Source organism: Maylandia zebra, unplaced genomic scaffold (assembly GCF_041146795.1).
Source record: "Maylandia zebra isolate NMK-2024a unplaced genomic scaffold, Mzebra_GT3a scaffold11, whole genome shotgun sequence".
NCBI lineage: Eukaryota > Metazoa > Chordata > Actinopteri > Cichliformes > Cichlidae > Maylandia > Maylandia zebra.
In genome coordinates, this window is record NW_027490041.1 from 5,175,680 (window position 1) to 5,202,812 (window position 27,133).

A 27,133-nucleotide genomic window follows, 5' to 3' on the forward strand; every position below is an offset into this window, starting at 1 on the left:
TTCCACACATGTCACAGCTGAACGGTCTCTCTCCAGTGTGGATGACCTGATGCTGTTTTAGTTTATCCCTCACAGTAAAACCCTTCCCACACTCGTCACAGCTGTATGGCTTAATTCCAGAGTGGGTAACAAGATGACTCTGTAAGTGGCTACTTTGAGTAAAAGCTCTGCCACACTGATCACAGCTGTACGCTTTAACTCCACTGTGGATGAGTTGGTGTTTTGTTAGGGAACGCATCCAGGAAAAAGACTTTCCACACTGTTCACAGCTGAACGGTCTCTCTCCAGTGTGGATGACCTGATGCTGTTTTAGTAAAGCCCTCACAGTAAAACCCTTCCCACACTCGTCACAGGTGTGTTTTTTCTCTCCCTTTCTTCTGTGAGGTTTGTCGGCCTCCTGAGAGCGCTGACTTCTGGCTCCATGTTGGTCCTGCAGTGACAGAGATACAAACAGAGGCAGTGAGTGAAATGCAGTCGTGGAACAAACTCAACCTTCAAACTCCATTAACACTAGTTTTAAACCTGAAGGTGGAGCGTGGCACCAAACACCTTAAAGGTCTCTTATCCCCACCTGCTGGTAGTTCTAACACATTACATCCAACCTGCTGTTAAAGATAATTCATGACTGTTCAAACACTAAAATCATGCCCATCCCTCCTGATTGCGCACACACACACACACACACACACACACACACACACACACACACACACACACACACACACACACACTTTTATAATTTAGATTATTTTGTTGTTTCCTATTACATATTTCTATAATTTGTATAGATTTATACAGAATTATTCAGTGATAATAAATCCTATGTTTGTTTATTCTAAAGGAACCCCGTTAGCTTCCACAACAGATGTTGCTCGTCTTCCGTCAAATACTCACATAAAATATTACACAATAAAGTGGATTCAAGATATCCACATAATTTCACTCTTACATCCACAGTGAGGTTTCACAATTGTTCAAATATAAGCAATCAATAATAATAATAATATCAATAACATTGAGGCACATTACACAAATTTCAAAAACAAATCATGTCTTACAATATTTACAACAACTAAAAGCTCTGTAAATCGGCTTTTAAGTGTTCATTGAAGTTTTGAATAATTCTCTAATTTTTTAAGGCAACTTATTCCACTTAAAAGTTGCTCTAAATGTAACAGTTTTACAAAACGTTACTTTTAACTCGAGCATTAACTAAATTGCAGCTTGTTGAAAACTGTGTAATATGATGATGTATTTCATCTGGATACTGCAGCTGAGCAGAATAAATGTGGTGTGTTTAACAGAATTGCTTTCTTTAGAACTACAAGTAAGCCATAGAATATTTTAGCCTGTACAGGAAGCCAAGAAAGGTTATTATGCATTTTATCAATATTAGTATAGTATGAACATCTTCACACATCTGGACGCCTTATTCTGGACTAACTGAAGTCTGTTAAGATCTGTCTTATTAGCTGCTGACCAAATGATTGAACAATACTCCAGATGAGACATTACTAGTGCATTAATGACATCTTTCATAATGAAGAAGTGATACACAAAGAGCATTTCATAGCCATAGCTATGCCTTGTCGGCAGAGTTATGTGACATTAGTGATGTTTGTACTTTCAGCGTTAACTTGGTTTTAAAGCCTTTAAAATATACGCCGTTCAATAGTCGACCTTCATCTGACAGAGAATGTGATGATTTTGTGGATAATTAAAGTCAGTCATATATCCACAAACACAACAAGCTGAAAGTCAGTGATGCTGCTCGGTTTGCAGTCCTGAACATCACGGCACAAGCAGGATTCACTGCACTGTTAATGTTAGCTGTGTTATATTGCTGCCTCTGTTCGGTGGTGTCGAGCCAAACGCACTTTAACGTGTGTTTGAACGAGCTGACGGTTCACTCGTTAAGCTGAAAGAAAGATGCTTTAATCACAGCAGTCACACATGTGTCCACTGCACCATCTGGAACTCTTCTTGTTTACACTCGTAATAACACAAACACTAAATCCTGCTTCTCTGGTGCTGTTGTGTAGCAGTGTGTACACCTGAGACTGTCACCTGTCATGCACACAGGTGTACACATGGGTATTCACAGACGCAGACTACAGCTTTCTTGGCTGCTGCCTCAAAGCACACTGTGCGCTGTCTATCTTGAGTGTTGCACAATATCGTTTATTATTTAGTAACTATTGATATCTATGGCTAGCTAGTTTATTGTGATGGTGCTTTTTTTTCTATTATTATGTTGCTCTTTGTTGTTTGCTGTCTCCTCTGTTTTTTTTTTTCTCCATACAGGTGACCCAGGAGTTTTTTTTTGTTTTTGGTTTTTTTTGTTTGTTTTTTTTCTCTCTTCCCCCCCTTCTCACCGTCTCTTCTCCCCTTTGGTTTTCTTTCTTTGTCTCCCCCTCTTTCTTTCATTCTTTCCCCCTGTCCTATCCCACAGTTATGTCTGTCCCGTTTGCAACTGAAAATAAAATAAATTCATAATTATAATAAAGGTCAATCAAATGGACCAATATGGCAAGGCCATGATGATCCACTTGGTAAAATAAATCCGCTTGGCATCTTTCTTGGCCTCAAGACAACAATTCTGATGGCTATAGATCCAAACGGGACACAAAAAAAAAAAAAAAAAAAAAAAAAAAAGAGACTGTCACCTGTCTGTCTGTCCTGCACTCTCTCTCTGTTTCTTTCTCTCTGATTGTGGAATAAAAGTATGAACGTGTGTTTATAAGTTACACTTGTGTTTGAATCCTGCAGCTTATCACACATTTGATTTCCATGTGTGACGACTGCAAGTGTCCAGAGTGAGGACAGACTGAGGGAGCCACTGCTGCACATCATCTGTGAGGCTTTGCAGCCCTGATGATCCACCAGGACAAACTCAGCAGTGTGTGAGGAAGAGGAGGAGGAAGAGCCAGCAGCAGCTGACAGATGGAGAGAATAGACAGACTGTTCCCTGTTTGTGAAGGACTGCTAGGAAAGTTTAACATAACTGTCTGTGCTGAATCAGTCTTATTAGGTAATGTTCAAATAATGTGATCATCCCAGTGTTTCCAGTGTGGGAGAAAGTACTCAGGGCCTTCAAGTTACACACTATGAAAGGCAGCAACAAGTTTAATGTTCAGAAACCTAAAGTCTGTATCAGCAGCAGAATGGAGCTAAAAATAAATGTTGGTTTCAGTTCTATGAAGCTTTGAGTATTTTGGATCAGTAGCTGCTGTGTTTGTTGCATCATATTGCTGTAACTGTTTATATGCTTTATATATTCTGAGCTAAGTTGATCTATAGTGTTACATCATATTCTATAAGGATGTTATGTGTTTGTAGACTTTCTGCCCAGTTTGACCCATTTAGCAGAAGTCAGCCTGTTTAAGGCTCTGATATCTATTCTGTGTGACTTACAGCAGTTATGACATGGTCTGATTTTCTCACCCATCCATCCATCCATCCATCCATCCATCCATCCATCCATCCATCTTCATCCACTTTATCCGGGGCCGGGTCGCGGGGGCAGCAGCCTAAGCAAAGAGGCCCAGACCTCCCTCTCCCCAGCCACCTCCTCCAGCTTGTCCGGGGGAATACCAAGGCGTTCCCAGGCCAGCCGAGAGATATAATCTCTCCAGCGTGTCCTGGGTCTGCCCCGGGGCCTCCTCCCGGTGGGACATGCCTGGAACACCTCGCCCAGGAGGCGCCCAGGGGGCATCCTTATCAGATGCCCGAACCACCTCAGCTGGCTCCTTTCGATGTGGAGCAGCAGCTGCTCTACTCTGAGCCCCTCCCGGATGGCCGAACTTCTCACCCTATCTCTAAGGGAGAGGCCAGCCACCCTTCGGAGGAAGCTCATTTCCGCCGCTTGTATCCGCGATCTCGTTCTTTCGGTCACTACCCACAGCTCGTGGCCATAGGTGAGGGTAGGGACGTAGATCGACCGGTAAATTGAGAGCTTCGCTTTTACACTCAGCTCCCTCTTCACCAAGACTGACCGGTGCAGTGTCCGCATTGCTGCAGCTGCAGCCCCAATCCGTCTGTCGATCTCCGGCTCCCTTCTCCCATCACTCGCGAACAAGACCCCGAGATACTTGAACTCCTCCACTTGGGGCAGGAACTCATCCCCGACCCGGAGTGGGCACTCCACCCTTTTCCGGCTGAGAACCATGGCCTCAGATTTGGAGGTGCTGATCCTCATTCCCGCTGCTTCACACTCGGCTGCGAACCGTTCCAGTGCGAGCTGGAGGCCCTCACCCGATGAAGCCAACAGAACCACATCATCTGCAAAATTTTTTCTCACCCAATAAAGGAATATTTCATATATCAGTCTACTCTTCATTCTATCAGACACAGTTATCACAGCTCCTACATTTGCTTTTTACACATATATGTAAGCACTGAGCCACATTTAGTACCAACATATTAAACGAACAATATTTGTCTCTTATATATGATACATCTGTATATACACTGTCACAGATACTTGTCTGTGAGTGAAGTGATTAATATAATAACTATAATATTGGCCATATTATATTTACATTACCACAGTGTGATGACTTTAGTCTCATGAACAACATCAGCTAATTGTTATTTACAGCTAATCTTAAACGACTGTTCAGCACAGAAATGAAGCCCAACAATCATGTTTCACAGTCCTGTGGTCTCAGCCTCAGATACTCATCAAATCACACAGAGCTCATGTAGAAACAAATGAACTAAATATGTTCTCCTTCATTTCTGTCAAACAAAGCTGTATGAAACGTTTCCAGCTGTTAGTATCATGGTTGCTAGGCAACCTGGGCAGCGCGACGGAGGATAGACGTCCCATTTCACGAGCCTACGAGCCTCGCACTTCGGCCTTAGCGGTCTTTGAGTACGCGGCCCTTGAGGACTTTAAAGCTGCAGAACCTGAATCGGGATACAGCCATGATGATCTCCAGCCTCGTGCTCGCCAAGATTCTCACCTGAGTTAAGAAGACGATCACTGAAATGGTCTCAGCAGGTCCTTTGATGACAGCAATGAAATGCAGTGGTAAGGCTTTTTGGGGATTAAGTTCGTTTTCATGGCAAAGAAGGACGATGCAGTTCATCTGATCACTCCTCATAACATTCTGGAGTGCAGGCAAAATGCTATTATAAAAACTTAAGCAGCAACTTCTCCAGGTTCCAATATTTATGCAATTCTCAAACCTTTTGGCCACGACTGTATAACCTCTTCTGAAGTTTAGTGGATATTATACATGGTTATGCTCAGGATGTGTCGGCCAGTTTCCACTGGAAACGCCTTTTGGTTAAACTGTCAGCGAGGAATTTGCATTTGCACTGTTACATTTTTATATAACTTTAATGCACATAAACAACAGCTGCTTGTTTCAGTGAAAATACATTGATGGGTTTTTAAAAAGTTGTGCAGCTGTAAAGTATTTTGTCTGGTGTCAATTCTATCGTCAGCTACATTGTTATGGCAAATGTTCAAATGTATATGGTGATAAATATCTTTGGTCATATGGTCCTGCTCTGTCTGTCACCTTCTGTGTTGAGCTCATTGTTTCCTCTGTAGTGGCTGAGCTGAGTCCAAGTAGCTGAAAATGTTCCTCTGCTGCTCCGTCAGACTCTCCTCCTCCTGCTGATCAGCTGGGACACAAAACAGATCTTTGTTAGGCTCCGCACTGCACTGAAGAGTCAAAGTGTCTCATATGTTCATCTGACAAGTAAAAGAACACATTTTTGTTTCCCGAGGTGGGCAACTTGTTGGAAACAAACACAAAAGGTTTGAGCACTGATACCTGCCATTGCTGCCATTGAAAGATGCAACGCCAGCAATGTGGATTGTCAAGACTCAAACCAATCATCAAGCAAAGACAACAGGGATCAAATGTACCGCATTTTGATCCGGGACGTACTCTGCATGAAAACAAGCGCTCACTCTTCCTGCTCAACAAATGACAAGGGCGGAGCCTTATACCACGTGATACAGAAGCTGTGCCGTGTGTAGGGCTGAACGATTATGGAAAATAATCTAATTGCGATTTTTTCCCCCAATATTGCGATTGCGATGCGATATGCGATTATTTTTTAAGGTCTTTGTCTTCTGTATTATTAAACAAAGACAAGCAATACATCATATAGTATGGCCAATACTATATTACATTAATTTTAAACTGTTCTTTCCTGGAAGACAGACCTCTGTTATGATGACATGAGGTGATGCATGAATTGATGACTGACATTTTTATTTAACTTCTTCAATCACAACAGTATATTTGAACATACACAATAGTTTATTTTTAGCTTACAAACATCTGAGCATAAAGTGCTGACAAGGAACCCTGGTGTAAACATTAAAATGAAAGTCAGTACAATGTGCAGATTGCAGAAATATACATAAAAAAAAATCAGTGGCTTTACCACACTCAGTTTTTCGACATCTGTGAACTACTAGACAGTCATTAAATTAAAAAATAATATTAAATAAATAAAACTAATAAATAAAAAATACACACATCTTACTGATCTCTGCAGTCAGTAACATTACACATAAAGTGCAAACATAATAGCAATTGTATAAACACACACACAAACACGCCTTTAAAGTTTAAAGGCGTGAAATTGGACGGTCTAGCCTTCTGAATCAGAAGGCTAGTTCTGATTAGCGTCACCGCTGTCTCGGTGGAGTTTAATAAACTCGGCCGTCTGCTTCTTGCTATCTAAAATATAACCAGACACTGGTGTAAATTCTCGACTGTCTCATACTTCTGTTTAATAAGTCTTCTGTTTGACGTTTAGTCAGCTGTGTGAAAACCAAGGAGGAACCCACCCGGGGGATTAATAAAGTTTTATTTGATCTAATCTAATAACTTTAATCTCAGCCAAACCGATTTACTCACGAACAAACAAAACACTGAAAAAAGCCCAACAATAACATTTTTAGGTTGTCTAAGTGACTTATATATTACGTTTAACCCGAGCAGCGAAACTCCGCGGTGATCTGAAAATGATGTGCCGGGAGTTGTGCCGTTCTCGGCCGCATCAGTAACCCTCGAGCTCCCGGCTAGCTGTCGAGCTGGTGGGTAGCAGACGCCTCTGAAAACGTCGAAGCACTTTTGCAAATATGGGATATCTTGATAAACCGAGCAGATATTTGATGTTTACACAACTACTTTCTCGCCTGAAAATATGTTAAAAGTTTATTTTGTGACCCAGAAAGATTAGTATGAGTAATTTTAAAACTCAGTAGCGGCCGCCATTGCTGGAAACTGGAGTTTGGCTGGGCCGCGCTATGAATTCTGGGATATGGTAGTAATTTGGACAGCCTTCGGCGCGTCGCTGTGACGTAATCGGTCTACAAATGCGGCCTCAGGAGGATGCAGCCCATGAATTTGGACATGTCCAGAGTATAATCGCAGCCTTTGCGGTTAGAAAATTGCACTTGATCATGTCGCGATATTATCGCAAATGCGATATATCGTTCAGCCCTAGCCGTGTGATGCTAAAATTAGCAGGGAAAAAACAACGGAGAGCACGTCAGGGATGACGAGAAAGTGACAGGAGAAAATCCGTCCCGGTCAACCACCCAAACATCAATAACGGGAACCTTATACAGCGCTTCCCTATACACGTCGAACTCCCGCAGGCACAAAGACATTACGGAGGCTATCACTTATCACCTGACCAAAGATATGGCTCCATCAACACTGTGCAAAACGAGGGATTTAGGAAAACGATCAACACCCTAGACAAACGCTACACAGTGCCGTCCCGCAACTATTTTTCTATTGTTGCACTACCTGCTCTGTACACGCAGCGTCGAGCAACGGTGGAGACGGAATTTCAAGCAGGACAACATTTTGCTGCAACAACAAAACGTGAGACATTTGTTGTTTTATGTTTATTTATTGTTATGAGAGAATCATGATCTCAATTCTAAGCCAAAAAATCGTGATTCTCATTTTATGCAAAATCGTGCAGCCCTAACATTAACACAAAACTATTGTTTCACCAGAGAAACAAACATGAAGAGTGTTAGATTATTCTGTTATTATATGTTACCTTATATATGTAATCAAAGTAGTTGAATTAGAATACTGCTGTAGATCATATTATACCCTTTAATATAGAGTGTGTGAGCTGTATGTAGTTTAGTTCTCATTATACTTTTGAGTTAACAGAACATATTCACATATTAGTTCATTAGATAAATGTGCATCACTCTGTATCCTTGATCTGCTGGGAATGTGTTACACTGTTTTCTTGACATGCTTAATTGTTGAATCATGAAGAGAAGGTTGTAAGCAGGAGACTCTGTGTCTAAAGACAGGGAAGATAGATAGACCACATTCCACACCCCCACCTTACAGAAAGCAGAGAAACAACTGCCGAGGTCATAACTTAGGCGCTGTAACAGAGAAAGAATGTGATGTTTTGGCTTTTACGACTAGCTGGGGGCCACTAGAGACTATAAAAAGCTGAGCAACCCGTCACCATTTTGAGACATGTGCCTGACCCTCTGGTAGCATCTCTCCCGTCCGGACGTTGTAATGCTCTGACTGTTGAATTGTATGGAAATAAATGATTGTTGATTGAGCATTGATACACCGAGTATTGTCCCTCCTTCAGCCCAAAGATTCAAAGAATTGGGAGATTTCAACAACTTGGTGCCGTGTGACCCGGATCTTTGGTGTGCTGAGGAGGTGTAGATTTGGCCTTTGGTGAGATCGTGGGGCAAAGTGAACAGAAGGCCGGCCTAAAACAGAAAGGTAAGCACAGCCTGTTGTATTATACCAAATGTGCATATTGGGCTTTCCAAATTAATCTGTTCGCTGAGTCACATGTATTTTCACAGTAAATTTGTCGGTGTCTGGTTTTTGGCGCAAGATACTAACAACATAAGTTGAGGCTGAATTCCAGTGTGTTAAATAAACTGCTTCTACCGAGAAACTAATAAGACACTACGTTGAGCTAGTTGCAGCCACTTTACCTTCCACATTTAATTTTGTCTAATACTGGCTTCTGTAGCAATAATACATTAGAATTTCTTCTGAAGACGCGGCCATTAGTTCAGTACATTGAAGTCGAGGTTTTGAAGTTGTTTATGGTGTCGGTAAAGTCCTGGCTCTTGCCGGCTATGAAATAGAAGTTGATTTAAGGAAAAGCAGATGCTGGCTCACGGTGCAGTTGAACGCTGGCAACGCGGAAGCGAAACACGTCCGTAGGTTTGGTTTATGATACGGCCGTGTTCCGGTGGTACGGCCGTGGAGTGTAGTAGTGGTTGGTGCTAGTTTTAGTACATTGGATAGAGGTTTGACGGTGGTTTGTGGCGTCAGTCGAGTCTCAAGGGCTGCGGTCATAAAACAAAGTAAAATTTTACTTGCCAAGAAGTACATAGAGCAAAACCTGGTTTATGATGTCAGGTATAACTTCGGGGATGCAAGCATCACTTTTATGATGCGACTTTGCCCCGTTGTGGCGGTCATAAGCGCAGAGAAAGGGGTATTTTGGTCTATGGTGCAGTGTGCTTTAAGAAGACCTAATAGTTGAGCTCAGAGGTTTCTGTGCAAATTTCTGCTGATGAGAGGCGCTCTCTGTGTGTCACACTGATGGTGTAACGCGCTGTGTGTGTAAGGCGCGCTCTGGCCGTGGGTGAGGCGCGCGCTGAGTGTGTTTCTGTGTGTGAAGTCTGAACACAGTGACAGTGACGGTTGATGTGTTTGATTAGGAGGACGCTAGAGCAAAGACACATTTTAGGATCAAAGGTTGATGCCTAGTGTACCTGTGGAAATAATTTTGTTCATGGTTTGGCAACCCCCCTGTCTGTAGACGTGCAGGCAGGTTAAGTGCCGAGGTGGCGACTTGGGAACTGAGGACTCCCGCATAGCTACGGAATAACACTGGGACCGCAGCGTAATCGCGGGTTCACATTTATTCCGGACTAGAACAAGACACATTTTGCGAACAAAGGTTGAGTCTAGATTAGTAAAGAAATATAAAAAGGTTGAATTCCTCGTTTCAGTGGTTGAAATTGTTGTGTGCCTGTCCCCTGACGAGTGTGAAATTAAAATAAAGAGGGAATTTGGAGCCACATAGAGATAGACGGGCATAATTGGGTGTATTACTCTGTGGTGTAATAAAAATAAAAAGGAGAGATAGTAAGAGGTGTGTAGTGGAGAATTATGGAGGAGTACAGAGAGGAATGTGTTGGGAGACTGGCGTACAGTTTACGCTGTCAAGGTAGGCGTGTTGCCTGCTTATCTGTTTAACATGTGATGAAAATGAAATTAAATAAATCTCTTAGTGTGTTAATACAGGAAGCTGCGGACCTGGACCAACTGCCCCCACAAGCACAGCGGCCGAAGCAAAATTATAGGTAATGGGAACCACACCCAGCACGAATCAGCAGCTGTGAAACAGACAGCAGCAAGGAGAGAATTAGAGGAGGAATTAAGAGAAGTTTTAACACATAAAATTGGGGCCAACGGACTTGTGGAGGTTGGGAAGGCGTCCGGAGCATCACAACAAAAAGGTGAAACAAAAACACGCACAAGCAGAGAAATCTGAGAGAAAGGCTCCTTTTAAGGTAACGCCTAGTTTGAGAAAAGATAAAATTAACCTGCCTGCCTACAAATGCACATACACGCAATGAAGAAACAGCTTACACTCATGAACACGTGAAGATTTTCCAGCAAGGCTAAAGCAGCGAAACTTAACATACATCTGTTGTTAAAGGATAAATACATTACTGACAAATAAACTCTCTGGGTTGCAGGACAACAATTTAACTTCAAAGAAAAAGACACTGGTCTGACCAACCAGTGAAGACACGACAAATTTAGTGGTAAAAGATTCAGATTGTGACATGTTTTCTGCTGATTGATTGATACAAGTGATTACTGAATGAAAGAAAATTTCCTTTTGGGCTTTTAAACATGATCTTAAGAATTTTAACAGGTGCATGTTGTCCTGTCAACTTGGTGGGTTAGGAGTTGATTATATCGGGAGAGAAAAAACAAAAAAAGGGGGAGAGAAGGCTGACACAGGGCCTGGCCCCGTTGTCTCCCCTCTGAATAACACAGCCAACACAACATCATTTTCCTGTTCGTTTGTTTTTGTTTTTCGTTTGTTTTTGTTTTGTTTTGTTTTTGTTTTTTCTATACATATTTAATTACAGGCTGCTTTGCCGGCCCTGAAAGCCGAGGCTGACTGGACTCCTGCTCTCCCCCATACGTGACACTGACCAAATGCTGCAACAGCTGGACCCACAACAACGACCTGAGAATGTCAACAGACCTGCAGGAATGTGATCTCATGCAGCCGAGACGGAGAGCACTAAACCTAAGGCCCGTTTCACTACACGGGGGAAAATTCCCAGACTGCGTCAGCTGACAGAGCTCAGCTGTGACGAGACGCCCGCCAAGCCCGAATGAAAAGTAAGGCCGAGCGAAAGAATGCTGACCTTGATAACTTTGCATTCACACTGTGCAGGACAGTGATGGACCAACACGGATGATCGGGCGGCAAAAAGGGCGTGACCGAGACAGGAGGAGTAACTGAGGTCAGAAGGCACCTCAGAATGGACAAAAAACACAGAAGAAGATGCAGGTTTCACCTGTGGTGAACATCGACACTGGAGAAAGGACTGCCCCAATTGGGGTCAGAACCAGGACGGACAGAACTTTGGGCAGCAGCAGCAGCAATGGTCGCAAACAAACTGAAAAGGAGGGGGGCAGGACCCCAGGGCATGCTTCAGGCCGTGGTTTACCCAGAACACCAGAACAGGAAAGTGATGAACACACACACACACACACACACACACACACGTCTCCAAACACACAGATTCAGAATGAAGTGAAATACACACATGAACACGTGCACTCGTTGAGTGAGAAATGACACACACACACACACATATACACACACACACATACACACACATTGGAATGCTGATTCACTGAGAAGTGATGCACACATACACATGCACACGCTTGTGCAATGAAGAGTGATCCACACACACACATGCTCATGCAATGAAGAATGCTTTGCTTATGCTGATATGCAAAATGCTGCACACAAACATCCCAATGCATAATTTTTATGAGGAGCCATTGATTACCATTAAATACTTAGAATGTGTTATATGTCACCCAGAGGGCATTTATGTAGATTTTAGGAATAAGGTCTAAAACGGTTTGGTTATGAAAACAATGTCTGTGCGTGATGTCTGTTTATGGCTCAAGGCCTTGACTGAATTCTTTGCTGTGCTTCACACAGCCCTGATGAGGAACAGTGGCACAGAGTGAAAATGATGAATTAATTGTCACGGCTGCCGAGGCGAGCCGTGTGGAATAAATGAGGATCCAAGCGCAGGCAGTCGTAGAGGAGTGAAGGTGATTTATTGAACACAAAAGAATGTGGACAAACAGCAAACGGGGCTCGAACTAAACTAAACTGGGAAACAACTAAACTACAGAGCACAAACCTGAATGAAAACGAGCAGAGGAGGATGACGATGAACAGCAGGGAGAAGACACGGTGGAAACACAGACTGACACAGAGTAACACAGACTGACACGGAGGAACACAGACTGACACGGAGGAACACAGACTGACACGGAGGAACACAGACTGACACGGAGGAACACAGACGAACCGGCAACAGGCAGGAGAACACACAGGGCTTAAATACACACACCAGTAATTAGGGGATGAGAGACAGGAGGGCAACACAGCTGGGAGGAATCTGGGCTGATGGGACAGGGGAAACGTAAACTGATCACTCACATACGACGCGGACCTTCACAATAAAACAGGAAACTCAGATACATGGAACCAGACAAGACATTGAACTAAACAGACAGATTCACAAACAGATGGGGAGACACCATAGACAGACAGGTACAGACGCAGACTCAGAGGCAGATCGAAAATAACACAGAACTTAAACAATCATCATCTAGAAAATGATAACAAACCAAAAGCGCTGGGTCACCGACCCAGGACCATGACATTAATAGTGTAAGTTTAGGTTGGAGTACGGCATTTTCTGTGATTGAGTTTTAATTCAAGGAGGAACAAAAGGTGTTACGGCACCTGAGCTTCTCATTCCCACACAATATTGTCCCGGCAGGAAGCAAAACGTTCCTGTGAATTTCTGGTTGATTGTTTGGTTTTGCTTAGCGCTAGCTTGATGTTATCAGTGAGCTTTGGCTTGTGTTCTTTCTCGTAAGCGAGAGAGGGATAGTTTTATGCTTGGACATGTCTGCAACGGGCCCTAGTTTGTGTTATTTTAGTAGTATTTTGTTGGTTATGTCTGTTTTCGTTTTTGTTACAGTGCACTGAGGAAAAACAAATGAGAGGTGTGATCCACCGGTGGTGATATGTTTATATTTTGTGAGTTCATGATTTAACAATCAGCTCTTTAAACCAGGCCTGAAAGATTGAGATTTAAAGCGCTATGAAATATTCTTACAAAAACAGTTGCAAAGTGTGTTTCTCCATGATTGTAATTGGCTTGGGAGAAATTCACCTATAGGGAACACTGATCTAAAAGGATTGCACCGAGTCAATCCGGTCCAAAAAACAACAAGGAATTGTTTTCCTTTTAAAATGATGACGTCATCTTGCTGGTGATGGATGCTCGAATAGGTTGCGCGTGAGACTCCATTATCAGCAACTTCTGGTATGAATGTGTATGGATGTATGCATGTGACTGGACTGTGATGGACGGACTGGAAGCTTTGACTGACTTGATACTGAGACAATGACTGCACCAACTTTAGGATTAGTAAATGCCAATAAACAATTCACCCAGCCGACAAGAGAAGGGTGGATGCTTCGCTTTGTTTTGTTTTTTCAGGAGCAGGAGGATAAGAGAGACTGGAGGAGGAGACTGTAGCTTCACATAAGTATGAACTGCAGACTTAACACTGTGGTTGCTGATTTTGAGTTACTGATGTTTGCATTAAGAAAACTGTGCTATATTAGCTGTGTTTTGATTAAGGTATCATGTTATATTATTGGGAATGCCAAATGCTACAGTGGAGAAGACTTTTGATACCACTCATGACTGGAATATGTTACTATTAACCACAGCAGGCCACTGTAAAAAGTCAATTAAATTTTATAGAGGAAAATCGCCAAAACCTTAACAATACCTATGAATGGCTTGCCACATTCAGAATAGAGATATGCCATAACAAACATTGGTCCACGTGATTTAGGTTCTCATTTGAAATAGTAAGTTATTAGATGTAGAATATAATTGACAGTGACATTTGATAGGATGTGGTACTGCAAAAGAACAAGAGCAAAGTAAAGAAAGAAAACCTATTGTGTTTAGTTTGGATAAATTCAGATTAAAATGTACCATTATGCTCAGAGGATCAATACGAAATAAAACATATGCAAAATTTGTATGAAGTACATGACTGATAACTGTTCTGTCCTGAGCTTTTGTTTCTATAGCACCCACTTGACCACACCAACAGTTTCTCGCCACCAACAGGGGGTATTTGCAAAGAATAGGGAGGAATATCATCAAAACTGGGAAAGGTAAGCCCCGAAGGGGGTGATGACACCATAACTTTCACTTATGGTCAAATTCTTAAAATTTGACCCCAAACTTGAAAATTCTTCAAACATTTAGAGACGGAGTGGATAAACCTAATGTCACAAACCACATAAGGATGGAGCATTTGAATCAATAAGATGGTGAAATAACACGCAGTAAAATGTGGATCATGTTGATTATGTTTATTCCAGTGTGCAGAGGAGTCAATTCCCTTCACAAAGTTTGTAAATTCACTTGAACCAAACTTAGGAGCACCCGGTGCTGCAAGAGTTAATAGTCACAATACCCAAGAATAAGCACAAGAGCATGACTGATATGATGGGACTGGGATTTTGCTACACTTAATTATTGCAGACACAACTAAAACTATAACTGAAACTAATCAAAACTAAACTAAACTAGCAAACAATTGGTAAAAACTGATTTATACTGATATAAAATTGAAAATCTGAAGTCGAAGCTAAATAAAAATAAAAACTAATGAAAATTGCAAAACTATTACAACCCTGGTCCAGACTAAGATGGCGTTGGACATCTCCAGGGCAGAAAAGGCTTGGTGTGACCAAGGTGTGGTTTGGCTTGTTGTATGTACATTTCAAAATGTTACAGCTCTGGATGGACCAGTTACCAGGGCATGGAAGGATGACAGACTTTATTACATGAGGAGAAGGGAAATTTCCGGGATTGAGGATCCTCTGGGATGACAAGGCTGGAGCAACGGTACTCGAGAGAAGAATTTCTGATACTTTCTGAGATATGATGTCACTAACCTTCTCTTTTAATTGTCTAGCTCCAATGAATTGACACATGGGAGTGTGTCAAAAAGGGGGAGTTGAGTCCGAACATCAAACAATGGTTTTATGAACATCTTATGACGTTATTTCTGTGTTTAATAATTTAGCTATGGTAAAACTTAAGCTTATAATGTGTTAGACTTAGAAAGGGTTCACTAATTTTTGATTTCTTTTACATACACATAGATTATGATTAGAATAAGTCCCTGGGTCAGAGAGTCCTGAACATAATATTTTAAACCAAATTTGAATCATTAGAAGAACAATGGATAACAATATTAGATTATTAAGCCTAGGGAGAGAGGTGTTTTGGTTTTCTGTCTCTTGCAGAGAAAGGAACAGACACCAGATGGGGACACGGAGATGTGAGGACCCTTCACAGCAGAGACAGATGTAGGGACTGCCGAGACAGCAACTGGGGTCAAGTGTCATAACGTTTGGGCTCCTGGAGAAGATGGATCCCACAAACACAGCAATAACCATGAAGGGGTTGGCGAAAACCAGGAACACCAGACCAACGAGGTTCAAGAGGCTCTTGGAAAAAAGGGGGACACGGAGGTGACCCCAAAACACACAGATCTTTGTTTGAAATCGGGGCAGAATAATCCCCAGAACTGTGCAATGACTAAAGGGTGGTCTAACCCCGGAGGTCGAAGAAAGAAGCTGAGAATCACCCAACTGGAAGACACTGGTAGCTGCAGCAATAAAAATGAAGGTTAAAAGCTCCTTAGACAGAGGTTCTAGTCTAAGTACATTTGAAAGGTATAAGGGGGCATTAAAATGGGAGTGGAAAACTGGAGCACCAAAATAAAGCTGTGGGAAAATTGGGAATGATGGGAGTGTCATCTGTAACTGCTGTTATGGTTGTAAATCTAACTTTGCTTGCATCTGAACTGCGTGAACACAGAGGTCATCCCACAGATGGTCAACCCGTTAAAGGGGACAGAGGGCCTCAGGATCAAGAAGACCTGGACCTTGCAAATGCTGGAGTGCATGTTGTAAGTGATCTCTTTCAGAGATCAAAAGGGGGAATTGTTAGATTATTCTGTTATTATATGTTACCTTATATATGTAATCAAAGTAGTTGAATTAGAATACTGCTGTAGATCATATTATACCCTTTAATATAGAGTGTGTGAGCTGTATGTAGTTTAGTTCTCATTATACTTTTGAGTTAACAGAACATATTCACATATTAGTTCATTAGATAAATGTGCATCACTCTGTATCCTTGATCTGCTGGGAATGTGTTACACTGTTTTCTTGACATGCTTAATTGTTGAATCATGAAGAGAAGGTTGTAAGCAGGAGACTCTGTGTCTAAAGACAGGGGAGATAGATAGACCACATTCCACACCCCCACCTTACAGAAAGCAGAGAAACAACTGCCGAGGTCATAACTTAGGCGCTGTAACAGAGAAAGAATGTGATGTTTTGGCTTTTACGACTAGCTGGGGGCCACTAGAGACTATAAAAAGCTGAGCAACCCGTCACCATTTTGAGACATGTGCCTGACCCTCTGGTAGCATCTCTCCCGTCCGGACGTTGTAATGCTCTGACTGTTGAATTGTATGGAAATAAATGATTGTTGATTGAGCATTGATACACCGAGTATTGTCCCTCCTTCAGCCCAAAGATTCAAAGAATTGGGAGATTTCAACAAGAGAGAGAGAGAGACAATAACAGCTACCAAACAGTCGTCATAATTCGTCACACAATGAGAAAAGGACAAATCAACAAGTAACAATATTAAAATCTGTAACATAATGTATTGTTTGGAGTTTAGTCTGACTGGTTCAGGATGACCTGCCATTATCCAATCACACGTCTGCTTACCTGCATCTTTTCTCTTTTTTCTAACCTGAGCACCTGATGGCTTTGAACTTTTGTTGTCCATCTTCCATTGGTTTGAATTTTGCGCTCCAGTACAAACACAAATCCCCCAACCCGAGGATCAGCACAATTAACCTAACAGACCTACACCTTAGTTCACAGATTCACTTTGTCTAAGGTTGATTTCTGGGATTTCACACAACCCAGGATTCAGATCGTGAATCCATGATGGGCTTGGATTTACATCATTATAAATGAAATGCGCTCTACTTGGAAGCAGCCGGCCCCGCCCCTTTTGATGGGTTGTGTGAGACTTTAAATCATCAAACTGTAAATTATAAATTTAAATTGTTATTGATCCTTTACCCCGAGTCCTAAAGTGTAGATTTATTTTCTTACTCTTCTTATATTTATTGTTTGTTTACTTGCACCGCTGTAACTGCAGCCTCGTCGTCTCGTCTCTCTATATGCTGGACTGTCTGTAGCGGAGATGACAATAAAGTTTACTTTGACTTCAGCAGCGCGCAGGCGCACCGAGGGCTCTCGCGCTCACTTTATAGAATTTAGAAAAAACATCGGTGCAGATTATAAGTCTGTATCATAATATCTGTTTGTTGTGTTGTTTTTATTTTGTTTTGCGAGTTGGTTATTAGATGCCGCTCCAGCCAGCCAGACTCCCCGCCCTCTCCTCCCTGTGCCGCCAGCAGCAGGCGCACCTCGCAAACGGAGGGCGCCCTTACTCCCAGCAAATGGCTGATAGAAAACCGATCGGTGCCTATGAATTTCCCAATATGCGCTGGCTCTGGAGAGCCCCGCCTTTAACGCTCTTCTCTCACAGAGAGCAACAGAAAACTTGGAAAAACTCCAGATTGACTGAACTCAGTTCAAAGTTACCTTGACACCTTTAGATGTGAGACGTAGTGATGGTCCGCTTGAAGCTGACGCTCCGGTGTGTGTGTCAGAAAGATCAACGCGCTGCTTCAGAAGCACCGTGTCGAGGCTTGATTCGTTTGGCCAGAGTCACGTGATCAGTGACGTCTGAAGCTTCGTTTAGAACGTACCTTTTTTTAAATCGAACTTTATTGAAACACAATGAGTATACAACATACAAACAGATGAAGTTTACAAAAGAACAGAACATGAACATACAGAACCAGGAGTAAAAAAATTATGATATGAGTAGGCGAAAAAAATCAACATATTGTAACGTGCAGTGGAGATGAAGCCAGCCGCGGAGGTGTGCAGGTGGATAGCGAATGAGCAACAGCTTCTGACTTTCCAAAAAGTACTCATTTATTTACAATATCAAAAATAAAAGTGCTACCTCTACCACACATTACTAAAGAGCACACTAGTCCGCGTACACACGGGAGCATCCATTACAGGAGGAGTGCGAAGAAGAACAAAAAGGGGGTGACACCAGTCGTGAGACAGGAGGCGCCGCCATGTGGTGATACACTGCATTACAATAGCAACTGTTACATAGTCCCCCCCTGGTGAGAAAAAGGCTGTCCTCAGCCGTACACAGCTGAAAAAGCACACACCACACCTAACAGTACCCTATACATAGAGGTTACAGCTAAGATTGGTGCACACACACAGGGCAAAAGACCATTTAAAAATGAAATTGGTGAAAATAAGACGAATATGTACAGTGGAAAATCAGTTTTCTTAGTTTTTTTCACTTTTTTCTTTTGTTCTTTTTTTTTTTTCCTAAGTAAATGCCAAGAATGAACCTTAACGCACAAAAGAGCCATAAAACTGGATTAAGTAGAGCAAACAAAAACATCTACATATCATGACTCAAAGTAGCAATGCAACAAGACAGCATCAAACAGGTTTAACCAAAACATTTCACTTCAGATCAAGCCTGGTTGTGTGAAAATCATTAGTCCATCTTTTGTTGCTCCAGCCAGACGTAACTCTGGGGCAACGTCTGGGCCTGAGATTGTAATGTCCACCAGCAGCTGGGTGCTGGACAGATCTGGGTGAAACACTCTCTGGAACAGCGCCCACACCAGAAGAAGAGTCAATGTCCGGTAAATCAAAGGGGAATGGCTCAGAGTCAATGTCAGTGTCTGCAGGGGGGCCAGGGTGGGCCTGAGAGTCAGAGTTCAGACCCTCTGCGGTCTCTCTCTCAGCAGGCAATGAAACAGAATGTTCTTTGGAAGTGAGAGAGTCCCAGGTATGGAACGGTTGCATGTTCACAACATGATAAACACCTGCATCCACACCGGAGTCCACCCAAGTGAGCCTGTAATTAACATCACTGAGTCTCTGAGATACACACAATGGTCCCTGAAACAGTGGTGCAAGTTTAGCAGTAAAGTTAGACTGAGCGTCTGACCTGGGGTGCGTCTTAACTCTCACAAGGTCACCAACACGAAACGTGGCATGTCGATGTCTGAAGTCTAGGGATGGGTATTGATAAGATTTTAACGATTCCGATTCCATTTTCGATTCTGTTTAACGATTCGATTCTTTATCGATTCTTTTTTTATTTTTTAAAAAGGAGAACACTAAGGTCGATTAGCTTAGAACTTTGTTTTATATCTTCTCTTTGAACAAGATAGAAATTTAGGAGTGACATGGCCTTACAAACCCAACAGTGAGATCTTAAGAGATCCAGCCTACGGCTCTTCAATGGGGTGTCACAGGGTCCCCAGGAAAAAAAATTGTAAATGTAAAATAATAAAATAAATATTCTTCTGTAGCAATAACAAAGTATAACATAAATTGTTCTGTGGCAATTACACAAGAATATCCAGTAATGTCCCTGCCTACAATTAAACACATTCACTTACCAAAAATCGGGGGCATCTGCTGTGGCAAATGGGTTCAAGCCTTTGACCACAAACTTAGACACTGCTCGGTGACATTCGTCTATCCTGGCCTGAAAGGAGACGCTACCGGTAGACTGCAGCGAGAACTGCCAGCGAGCGCTAGCCAGACTCTGTCTGTCTCTCTCATCATGGTCACCTACATGTACAGTAATGGCAGGTCTTGTAATAAGGCAGATCGCGCTAACATAATATGCACTGTTAGTTGATTATTTACCTGCCGCATTAACGGGAGAGGACGTGCAAACGTTACCGCTGCTGCTGGGTTGAGAGTCACGAGTCCGGAGCGGAATTAAAAACACGTGTCATCGCGTGTTTTGTGAGCAAATGCTTTTGCATATTCGTAGTGTTTCCTCCCTTAAATGCAATATCTACTTTGCAAGTTGCCCTGTTGTCATCGGTTCTCATAAAGTATAATCAAACTTTTGAGCGTTTGAGCCGCTTAGGCGCCGTGTTTCCTGCCAGGTAAATGACACTCCGCAACGTGGTGACGTCATTCGGGGCGACTGGAATCGATAAGGGAATCGTTTGCAAAAATGGCAAACAATTCCAAGGAACTGAAACAGTGGGAACCGGTTCTCAACAAGAACCGGTTTTCGATACCCATCCCTACTCAAGTCATAGTAATGTTTTTGTCTGTCATGGCTATAGTCCAAAGCTGCTTTGGCGTGGTCGTGAGCTTCCTGCAGGGAGGCTCTCAGAGTCTCAGGGTAAGGCACACCCGGTTCATCAACACCTGCTGTAGAAGGCTGATTGAAATGGGTTGCTGGGCAGGAACGGATTGGTACTGTTGGTGGGTTCAGTTTTGTCCATCACATGAACATGAGGTGTCGATGTGGCCATTGGGAAAACAGGAGACTGTGGGACTGCAGGAGGGGGAGAGTTCCCCGTTGTGAGTTGGTCCCACTGCCTTAGTAAACTCTGCTGTATGTTCAGTGAGTCACGTAAACAATCACTAAGCTTATTCACCTCCGTTCTTAACTCCACCACTTGTTGGCTAAGGCTAGGAGTCACATTTTCAACTATCTGGCACATAGGTAACGAGGTAAGTTCCATGTCTGAGTCAGAGTCGTCTGGGCAGTGTGCCATTGCGATTTCAAAAAAATTAAGCCGCTCCAGGGCACAGCGCAGTTATTGATATAGCAGTAAAAGAGTCACTTAGGTCAGACTAGAAAGACAAAACAGCAATAATGTGTTCAAGATTACATTTAGAAAAACCACATATAAAATTTCGCCCAACAACTGAAATTAGACTGGAGTGATCAGAACCATGTTATTACAATAGCATGTCTGCAACACTAGAGCTCAATGCAAGATTAGTTTTAAGTTGTTTCGTTATACTGAGCCGAAGACCAGCACCAACGGTTGTAGTCGGCCAAGCTATCACTTACATGTGCTACAGTCAGTCTCAGCAGAGGGAAAGGGGAATGAAAAGCCAGCAGAAATGTTCATGTCCAGGCTCTCCACAGAAGAATTAATCCTTAGAAGACGAAACCAACAACAAATAACAAATCCACGGAGTCCATTCGCGTCGCGGAGTCAGCTTCTCTCTTTTTCTTTCTCCCAAGCGGAGCAGCGGCACATCACGGTATCCAGAAATTAGTCGGGTCCAACCTGAGCTGAGGCTGCGGCCATGGCTGGAGAAAACGTCCGAGCGTCCGCAAAACTGGGGGGATTTCCGAGACAGTTCACGTGCTAGAAGAGAAGAATCCTCGGCGGGATGCAAAAATCGTCTGAAGTCCAAGGGGAAAAAGTTCGGGCGCCAGTTGTAACGTGCAGTGGAGATGAAGCCAGCTGCAGTGTGCAGGTGGATAGCGAATGAGCAACAGCTTCTGACTTTCCAAAAAGTACTCATTTATTTACAATATCAAAAATAAAAGTGCTACCTCTACCACACATTACTAAAGAGCACACTAGTCCGCGTACACACGGGAGCATCCATTACAGGAGGAGTGCGAAGAAGAACAAAAAGGGGGTGACACCAGTCATGAGACAGGAGGCGCCGCCATGTGGTGATACACTGCATTACAATAGCAACTGTTACAATATAAATATTGTTCTGAGAGGCTTTTTGTTGGTTGAGTCTGAAATTGATTGTATGTACAATTCATATCCTTATAAAAAGGCAGAAATATGGTGTTTTATTAATAAACTTACATTTATGGATATAAAATAGCTAAAAGTATTAACAAATATTTTATAAAAAAAAACATTTATCATTCTTCCTGGGGAACTTAAAGAAAAAGAATAAAACATTTTCCCATCGTAAAGAAAACTCCCTTAAAATATGGACAATAACAAAACTGCTAAATTCTTCCAGAATCTCTGTGTAGAGGAACCAAAAGAGATGTGCCACAGTTTCTGGATGATCCCCACAGAAAGTTCAATTAGTATTTATGTCTCTTTTAAATGTTACCATATAGTGACTGGCTGGGTCACATTTATGAAGAATTTTATATGAGATTTCCTTCACCTTGTTCACAATTAGATATTTATGGGATCATCCAGACTGTCTTCCAGGTGATATCTGGAACATGTCGGTTCCAGTAAGATATTCTATATATGGGAGAGACATGATATCTTCTTGGAATAAACTACGTATTCTCTTATTGCTGTTACCAAGTTCCTGTGAAAAGCAGATTTTTCCCACTGCTGACTCAGCTGGATCAGGGAGAGTGACTGAGGCAGATATTGAGCTGTCAGTGTTTTTATATAACATTAAAGTCCCTGAGGGTATGGCACCAAGCACCATTGAGAATTCCCCAACACTGTTTGACAAGTTTGACGAGCATCTTGACTTTTGGTCTTTGGATATTAACAGTCCTGGATATGTGACTTCTTGTTTAACAGAAATGTTACAGAGAGCATTTGCAGTGCAGCCTTTAATTGCTAGTAATTCACATTTTTTTAGATTTCGACATAAAGCAGATGCCTCAGAGAAATCACTAATAACACTAAGGGCTGGACGGATTTGATTTGCATTCTTCAAGAAGAGTGTGGTGTCATCAGCTAGCTGGCTGATGATGAGCTCCTTATCAGCTGTGCTGATTCCTTGTATAACAGGTCAAATCTCGGGGTGGAGTCTTAATCATTTTAATTGAGCTATTGCCATTCGTGTACAAGGTTTTGATAGCTTTACAGAAAAATGCCAAATTTTTCCAAAGAGTGGAAAATAAATTGATGTTCAATTGTATCAAAAGCCTTTTAAAAATCCAGGAAGAGAATGAAGCTATAGTCAGATACCAAATCAGAGTAATCAAGTAGATCTAAAACCAGTCTCATGTTCTTAGAAAGGTGTCTGTTTCTCATAAAGCCTGATTGTGTCTCATCGATAATTGTGTCCAAGAACTCTTTCATTCTGTTAGCAAGTACTAAAGCCATAATCTCATAGTCATCATTGAGCAGACAGATGGGTCTCCAATTATCAATAAGAAGTAAGTCTTTGTTTGGCTTTGGAATAAGTGTTATGAGACCCTGAGTAAGAGTAGGAGGGAGGATGTTATTCTCTACACTTCCTATGAAAAGCTGCAGTAAGAACGGAGCCAGGAGATTAGAAAATGATTCATAAAACTCTGCAGTTAAACCATCTGTGCCGGGAGATTTGTTGGCCTTAAGTGCAGAAATAGGATTACAAACGTCCTCCACAGTCAGAGGGCTGTCACAGTGACTTCTATCTTCCACAACAATAGTTTTTAGGTTTTTAATATTATTGAGAAACAGCGTTGAGACATATATATATATATTCTACTTTTCTAAATGATTGACTATTTCAATGGAGAACCTAAATGACACGGACCCGTGTTTGTTATTACATATCTCTATTTTGAATGTGACAAGTCTATCATTGCCTGTTATTCATAGGTATTAACAGAGTTTTTGGCCTTTTTTTCCTCTATAACAGTTAATTGACTCTTTACAGTGGCCTGCTATGGTTAATAATGACATGTTCAGTCATGAGTGAAATCAAAGCTTTTCTTCACTTTAGCATTTAACATTCCCAACAATATAATGTGATACCTTAATTAAAACACAGCTAATAAAACACAATTTTCTTAATGCAAACATCAGTGACTCAACATTAGCAACCAAAGGGTTCAGTCTGCAGCTCACACTCATGTGAAGCTACAGCCTCCCCCTTTAGTCTCTGTCATCCTTCTGCTCCTGCACAAACAAAGCAAGACAAAACCTCCACCCTTCTTCTACAGGCTGGGTGAATTGTTGTGGACATTCACTAATCCTAAAGTCGGCACCATTTTTGTCTCAGTATCAAGTCAGTTAAACTTTTAGTCGTCAGTCCATCACAGTCCAGTCACATGCATACATCCACACACATTCATACCAGATATTGCTGATAATGGAGTCTCACGCGCAGCCTATTCGAGCCTCCATCACCAGCAGGATGACGTCATCATTTTAAAGGAAAACAGCTCCTTGTTTTTGGACTGGATTGACTCGCTGCAATCCTTTTAGGCTCAGGATTTCTCATGTGATCAATGTCACATATAAGTGAATTTCTCCCAAGCCCATTATAATCATGGAGAAAAACACTTTGCCACTGTTTCCAGTAAGAATATTTTATAGCGCTATAAAGTTCAACCTCTCAGGTCTGGATTAAAGAGCTGATTTGTTAAATCGGGAACTCACAAAATACCAAAATATCACCACCGGTGGATCATCCATCTTTCTCTCTCTTAGAGAAAGAAAACAATCCAAACCTCACTGATAAAATCAACCTACTGTCAAGCAAAACCCAAAAATCAACCAAAACTTCACCAGAAAGTTTTCCTCCCTCCCGGGACAATATTGTGCAGGAATACAGGCACTGTAACTCCTTTTGCACTGACAAAAACATGTTGGATTTACTTGATTCAATAGTGGACACTGGTTGCACACAAAGGTTTTGCTTTGGCAGAAACTTAAACAACTGAGTTAAATCAACACAACCTTTTCATATTCAGTAAACCTGCATGTTGTGTTCATAAAACACGATTGAAACATGTTCAGATGGAGTAAGTTGAGCTCCTGGAACATTTTAATCCTTCAATTGAAATTGAATGGGTCTACAACAACTACCATCCTCCTATCTCTATCCTGGTTGCAGCAGGGCTGGGAAATAACCCTGAAGTGATAGGTTACCAGGCAGGGTACACCCTGGACAGCTCACCAGTCTATCAGATAGAAACACACAGCCGTTTACATTCATGGATAATTTAGCCCAGGACCTTCTTACTGTGGAGCAACAGCACTAACCAGCATGCCAACAATGGAGGAAATACAGGAAAGCTATGATTTCCTGTATTTGAGGCAGAATTATTTTGTTCTTGCCCTTGACAGGTTAATCCACAATAAATAGCAACAGCATGCATGTGGTGTGTGTGTGGTTGTCTGCCTCTTATAACTCCAGTGATTTTCCTGTAGTTTGAAATCTTATGCGGTGTTGACACAATAATTTGTTGTAAACCAGGAAATTCCCAACTGTGGTAGAAAGCACAGCTTAGCCTTAGCAAATGTTCAAAGAAAAGTCGTCACTTCCTGATTTCTGCTTCACTGATAAATATTGTCACACTGGGGTTTTTGCAAATGATATCAGTGAGCACTGTGTGGCAGCTGGAGTCAGACAACTGAAGCTCCCACAATCAAGACCACAAACAGCTTTCAAAGGAGATTTGAAGCTTTTCTGGCAGCAAGCTTCATGATTTATGGGACTGGAACTGGAACAGAAACTACCTGATCACCAATGGTGAGCTGGCATGGAATTATTTTTATGACATTTTATCAAAGTTATAAATAAGCATGCCCATTAACACATAGTGAGTGAGCATGTTGTCTTCCCACGCAGTGAACAGCGGATGCTAATGTTTTTGTCACTTTTTACAGAGTCAAACTCAAAGTAAGGTCAGTGCTTCCACGCTTTAAACGCTGCACGCTCACACTCTCTCCACACTCGATAGATTATCCATTGTTCATCTGCACACAGCTGCGGTTTTAGTAACGCAGTAACGCAGCGTGCTTACGGGAAAGTAACAGTAATCTAATTACCTTTTTTGCAATAGTAATCCCTCACTTTACTCGTTTCTTGAAAAAAGTAATCGGATTACTGCCCATCTCTGGTCGGAGCTGTGCACTTGTGGGTTCCACCTTGTGTACACGTTTATCTTTGCTGTGTGTACTTGTACCTCTGAGTGGAAGCTGAACTCTTGAGTTCGACTATCGAAGCATCAGCTGTGACGTTAAAGTCCAAACAGCTCGTTCATTTGACGTGCAAATGAACGAAGGTAACGCCGTTTTCATGTGGATGTGTCACTGAGACACTTTCCACATCCACAGCTCACAAAATGGGAAAACTATAGAAGTATAACAATGAAGAAGTTACTATGTTACGGGTCCCAAGGATGAAGACCTCGATGACAAATATGTTACCTGTAAAAGCAGGTGAAGAGCAGAGTAAGGAAGACACGATGCGTCTCTGCTTTCCTCCAGAACGTGTCTGAGTCTGATTTATTTCACACAAATAAATGCTATAAAACACTAAACATGAGCTTTCAATATACTGTTCAGCTGGTTCCTCATTCACATCAATGACATTTACTTATTTCACAACATCAGTGAAATATACTCTTTTTAACTGGTTCAGTTTCTCAAGTTCACACTTCTTTCCATAACAGCTACATCCTTTTATCATATCAATAAACACATCACATTGTCTTCTGCAGTGTCTTACTGGCTAAACAGTTCTATTCAATAACAGCATTGGTAAATACATTACATTTGTTCCCTCCAGTAATTTACTGGCAAAATCACTATTTAGTGCATCATGAAACACAGCTTGTTGAATCAACCCATGAATGCCTCTGTTAGCTACACAGAGTTGCTCAGAGTGCTTGTGTTACACTAGCTAATCTACTCAGTCACTTTAACAGAACTATTAACATTCACATCTCACAGAACTGATTTGATTGGAGCATTACAACACGTTTGCACAGAGCATAGGAGCGCACTGACTCTGCTTCACGAGCGCTCCACCTAACGAGCGGGCTCGCGGTGCGGTCGCGCGGGACACTCCTCTGGTTTTCTCCCGTGTTTACATATAAATAACTTTG

At 42.0% G+C, this 27,133-nt stretch overlaps 1 long non-coding RNA gene across 1 annotated transcript; it reads right to left on the reverse strand.

Moving 5' to 3' along the window:
- Positions 1 to 236: 236 nt before the first annotated feature.
- Positions 237 to 27,133, reverse strand: LOC143416025 (uncharacterized). The gene is made up of 3 exons (XR_013096452.1): positions 26,454 to 27,133; positions 5,532 to 5,637; positions 237 to 430 (listed from the first exon to the last, which is right to left on the reverse strand). It is a non-coding gene; the product is annotated as an uncharacterized LOC143416025 (long non-coding RNA).